Genomic DNA, 5938 nt, shown 5'->3' on the forward strand with positions numbered 1-5938 from the left:
ATTGAAGGAAGGAAGTGCAACACTGAAATCTGTATTTCTCCTGTCTCAGTGAAAACTGAGGAAATTATGCATGACCATTCAAAAACATGACTGGGGTTCTAATTATACAAAGCTTAATGCAAATGGGTGATGTGTCCCTTTAAAGACAGCTAAAAAATTTTTTACAGTGTAGATGATAAAAATGTGCACAATGAATGAATGTACTAAAGCAACTAACAAGATTAAACACCGCTACTCCTTTAAAAATGGGGAGGAGACCACAAGAAACTCAGAGTTAACAGGATAAAACCTGCTCCCGACCAGGTTAGGTTCAGAGAGTATGTTACTCCAGAAACAGACTCTGAGTATAAGTTACCTCTCCTTCTGAAACAGGCTTGACTTACCCCGCTGTCTCAGGTTTAACCTACCTCCCTTTTTGAAACGGAAAACTCAGAGTTTCCCTTATTTCAGGGTTAACAAACTCAGAGTTTTCACTTAACCACCTTTCTGAAACGGGCCCCTGGGCACTTTTTGGTTACTTTGAGATTAAACATATTAAACAAAGTCTCACCTTTCAAATCATCTCTTCCTTCTATTTAATTTATAGAATCAAATTAACATGAATGACCATAAGATGTTTTAACCGCGGAAAGGCTCCGCCCCGCTTTTCAAGTTCAAATCCTCCCATGTTAATTTACTAACTCTCCTGAAAGCACATTCACTGCTAGTTGTCTTGCTGTTAATTGTAAATAAACGAAGAACAAGTAGCCAGTCAGTGTCTAGCTTATGCAAATGCTGGTTTCACATCGCAAGCATGAGCACTGAGCAGCGCGTATACGGAGAGCGTTTGCCGCGCGTGGCCATTGTGCTTTTACACCGGCTGCGTTTGCAGCGCATACATTTGCCTCACGTCATAACCATCATCACCAATTCTGAAACCGGCACAGCCCTATTCAGGACAGTTCTCATCTTGAATGCGGACGCGACCAAGATGGTGCCATTAGCAGAAGCTAGTTATTTTTGTTATATTTCTACAACAACACTGCACGGATTACCCTCAGAAGGCCTTTGTTTATTATCGTGGAGCCATATGTATTTATTTTGTGAAGGATGGATGCAAATATTTTTGGACTTGAAGGAGTGGACCCCATAACTTTACATTTGATTAACTGAAAGATCTAAAACATTTTCTAAAATAACTGAAAATGTGTTAGTCTGAAAAATGATGGACATATGCATCTTGGATGGCTTGGAGGTGAGTAATCATGGGTTTAATATCATTTTTGGCCCAACTATCTCTTTAATTGTATAAAATTGTCAAGCCCATCTCATCGGTAAAGCCGGTTCTTTTTTTTGTTTTGTTTTTTTGTTTATTTATTTACCAGGACAGTACATATTAACAACAGTACACCTGTAACATGCCAGATTTAGCCAATGGCTAATTTTCATCTGTAGTCCTGATTGCCAGTTGTACATTGGCACCCTAGAAAAAGTACATATTTAAAAATATTTGCACTGTTAATGTAACAAACTTATATATAAAGAGATAAAACCATTAAATATTAAACTAGTCTAAAAATAAGTTGTAAGCTCATTTACAAATCCTTACAGTAATTTCAATTTACATCACACAAAACATTTCACAAGTCACGACAGTAACACTAACGAGCAACAGCAGAACTTTTAGTGTTGACAGGACTGATTACAAATAAGCCAACGTTTCAGATGTAATCGAAAGAGACCATATGTATTTATATCTCTGATACTTGACGGAATGGTTCTGTGATTAGAAGTAAATTGCCATCATCTGAAAACAGGTAAAGCACCATTTACTACACGCAGCCGTAGTTCACTGACAAGCCAGCCCATATAGCATTCATTATCGCATTAATTTACATTAAAGTTTTATTGAAATAGAATCCATGATTTGTCATTTTCAGAGTTCACAAGACTTCTCTGTGTTATTTCCTGACCATGCCAAAAAGCTATTTGAAACTTGGGCACTGCATTTTACAGAAAGAATCCTGCAACTTCCCAGCCAAGAACCAGGAGCATCAACAAATCACCTCCAGGTACACTTGGAGTGTACTTATGACAGTAAAGTTACTAATTTAACTTAAACATTTTTCTCTACAGAACCCCATGATGATATTCCAACTCCTATCTACAAAAGTGGGAAGAAAATCTTAAGTCTATGTAAGTAATGGAAGTATTGCACACTTTGCTTTGCAAGCAACCTAAAACATTTAATATTTTGTTTGTGAACTAGCAAGAATACATGTTTACAAGTAGGAATAGAGTTAAAACTCGGACAAGAAAAATTGTCTTTTACTCGCAACTCTAAAACATTAACTTTAGGGACAAACGTTAAAGGAATAGTCTACTCATTTTCAATATTAAACTATGTTATTACCTTAACTAAGAATTTTTGATACATCCCTCTATCATCTGTGTGCATGCACGTAAGCGCTGGAGCGCGCTGCGACACTTAGATAGCATTTAGCTTAGCCCCATTCATTCAATGGTACCAATCAGAGATAAAGTTAGAAGTGACCAAACACATCAATGCCTGAAAAGTCAGCTCCCCTTCTCCCTCTCATAATGGGAGAGGGTGGGTGTTACTGCGCCGAGTCGAAGTACTCCCAAAAGTGCTATTACGCCATAAAATATAGTTCCTCTTTTAAATCCGCTTAGAAAAGCGCTACATTTTATTTTGTACCACCAAACTTGCTTGTATAAACGTTGATGTGTTTGATCACTTCTAACTTTATCTCTGATTGGTACCATACGGACTACCGGTGTCGTGAGCAATTCGGTCTCCCCTAGGACCCCGCGCGACTCCATTGGCTGAAAAAACTCCTCATGGGTAGTTGTCTTAGCGCCTTATTACAATTCCTACACAATCGCGTTATGATTTATGTAGTTAGAACGTTGTTAAAATTACAATTGATGTCTTTTAAATGATATGTTTCATATAGTAGTATATAAATGAGGCTATAGGTGGGAGATCTACACATTGCTTGTGTCATTTTATTATTTAGATTATTATACTGTACCATTTCCACTTTTGACTGTCTACTTATACAATTACTTAATCATTAATTACTTATACAAAACATGATTGCTACATAGTTGAATCACACATTTAAATTATAATTATAAGCCATGATTACTACACTTTTACTATTAAAAATATATATTCCGTAAGGTATGTTAATAATTTACAAAAAATAAAAGTATTGTTTTTGTAAAGCAGATGATGACACAAAAGTACTGACGTGTCTGCAACATGAATATTAGTTTATTATATTGTTTTTTTAGTTAACTTTTATTTATTTTTTAATGTAATGTTTCTATTTTGTACAACATAATTAGCTTGCTAGCCGCGTATGCAGACGAGATATTGCAATGACACATTTTTGAGCAGGCATTAGTGCTAGATACCAATCGGGGTCCTAGGGGAGACCGAATTGCTTGGGGGGACTGGATTGCTCATGACACCGGCACATCCGGGAACTTGACTGTAAATTTTGTCACCGCCCCTTTTCGGGAGATAAAAAGCAGCGCTTCCATTGGCTTCCATCCAAAACAGCGGAACAAAGCAACGTTCCCACACAGCCGGCAGGTGTAAATAACTTATGAAATCACTCAGATTAAACATGTCGAGTATTTATCTGTCCATCCTGCCTGCCATAGAGCGCGAAAGATACATTAACACATTTAATTTGGTCAACATAAAAACATGTCCCCCTCACTCCCACAGCGCCAAATCTTGTGCAACAACGCCATCCAGTAATTGCTGGAAATATCGCTAAGCCAGTTAGTTGTATGGCTGGACGGAAAAGTGCACTCATTACTCTAAATATAAAGACATAATAAATAAATACGAAGTAACTTTCAAATACGAAGTAAAATCATTCACTTGCTTCCCTGTTGACTCGATGAGGTACGAGTAAATATCCGGGTAAGACACCTCTGGCCAATAGGGAGCGTTGTTACACAAATTTGATGCTGTGAGAATGAAAGAGACATGTTTTTATATTGACCAAATTAAATATGTTAATGTATCTTTCGCACTCTATGGCAGGCAGGGTGGACAGATAATTACTCAACATGTTTAATCTGAGTGATTTCATAAGTTATTTAAGCCTGCCGGCTGTGTACGAAGGTTGCTTTGTTCCGCTATTTTGAATGGAAGCCAAGGGAACGTCTAGTGTGATTTCCCCCAAAAGTGGGCGTGAACCTGTTCAGAGGCATTCTATGACGTTGCGCCGGTTGTGTGTATTGAATGAATAGGGCTAAGCTAAATGCTATCGGGATGTTAGAGGGATGTATCAACTCTTCTTAGGTAAGGTAATAACATAGTTTAATATTGAAAATGAGTAGACTATTCCTTTAACGTTTGTCCCTAAAGTTAATGTTTTAGAGTTGCGAGTAAAAGACAATTTTTCTTGTCCGAGTTTTAACTCTATTCCTACTTGTAAACATGTATTCTTGCTAGTTCACAAACAAAATATTAAATGTTTTAAATGAGTAGACTATTCCTTTAATGTCCAGCCCTGTATTCATTACATAATATATGCTAATAAAGTGTTGGCTATATTAAGTAATAAGGGCAAGTATGCAGGTTGTTGCAAAATCGAAAAAATTGGGCTTACTGCCAGGTAAAGTGACGTGGCAGAATCTGAAATTACTGTGAATCTGAGTTATTGGCATGAACAAAGAGTATATTGTAAGGTTATTGAAATAAAACAGAAATTTATACATTTCATTACAATTAAACTAGATACTACATTTGTGTGTATGAAATATGAATTGTTTGGTTTTGTATAATAATGCTGCATCATGCACTTAGAGTCTTTGCCTGCCCTGCATTCTAACAAGTGTTTTGTCTGTTTTCAACAGGTTGGGGCCAACATGGTTGCATTCTTCTGAGAGGCTGAGGTGACAAAACCATTCCCATTTGTCCTTGGATTGGAAGATGGCGATCTCTGCCATCAAACCTTTGTTGTTTTTGACAGACAGTCACTCCAGCAATACACCCTCCTTGGTGATGTTGACATGTTTTAAACTTTTTTTATGTTTTGGACATTAATTTTACTAATCAGTGCACATCAGTGTGGGTGTTTTTGAAGACTGTTGTTTACAAACTTCCAAGAACGGAATCCCTTTCTCTAAGAAGTCTGTGTAGTTATTTGTCATGCTAAGGTAATAACTCATGTTGATCATATATTGACTGTTTGTGCAACTTTGTGTTGATCTTTTGTGTTACATTAACCATTTCTTATTACACGGTTCTCTAAAATGCTAGTTTCTGATTGGCCAGTCGTGACATTCTACTACTGCTCAAAACTAAAAACTCCAATGATGCAAATCATTTTGACAGGTACAGTTTTATATTACACAAAAATTAAATATCAATATCTATTAATTACATATCCGACATTAAATTTACAAATGACTAAACCAATGTGTTCGTGACATTTGTCCTGAAGAAACTGTTGGGGCTTTTTTCTGTGATGACATGCTGCCAATACATTATCCCTTGTAAAACTTTTTACTTGATCTAATTGTAATGTTAACTGGGTATCTGTCATTTTAGATTGTGAGATATAATACTAATATATATTTTTTATCAGAAAGTTGATTGTTTGTGTAGGGCTTTGTACTCTTATTGTTCATGTGCAATAAATATGCTTTTTCAATTAAATCTATGCTTTGTTATTAATAGACACCACAATGAAAGGTATGAAAGCAATTTAAACCAGAAAATTTCAGCTTTAAACACATTAACCAAACGTTGGGTTGTTTTAACCCAACAAAAAGTTATTTCTACCCAACAGATGGGTTAAAAAATCAACCCAACTGGTTGGGTTGATTGTACAACCCAACTTGTTGGGTTAAAATAACCCAGTGTTGGGTTGGTCCATATTTAACCCAACGTTGGGTTGCAAAACAA

General features: G+C 36.4%; 1 long non-coding RNA gene across 1 annotated transcript; it reads left to right on the plus strand.

Annotated features, from left to right (window-relative positions):
- Positions 1 to 882: 882 nt before the first annotated feature.
- LOC129429851 (uncharacterized) lies at positions 883 to 5639 on the plus strand. The gene is made up of 4 exons (XR_012358948.1): positions 883 to 1234; positions 1920 to 2051; positions 2116 to 2175; positions 4885 to 5639. It is a non-coding gene; the product is annotated as an uncharacterized lncRNA (long non-coding RNA).
- The last annotated feature ends 299 nt before the right edge of the window (positions 5640 to 5938 follow it).

This window comes from Misgurnus anguillicaudatus, chromosome 19 (genome assembly GCF_027580225.2).
Source record: "Misgurnus anguillicaudatus chromosome 19, ASM2758022v2, whole genome shotgun sequence".
NCBI lineage: Eukaryota > Metazoa > Chordata > Actinopteri > Cypriniformes > Cobitidae > Misgurnus > Misgurnus anguillicaudatus.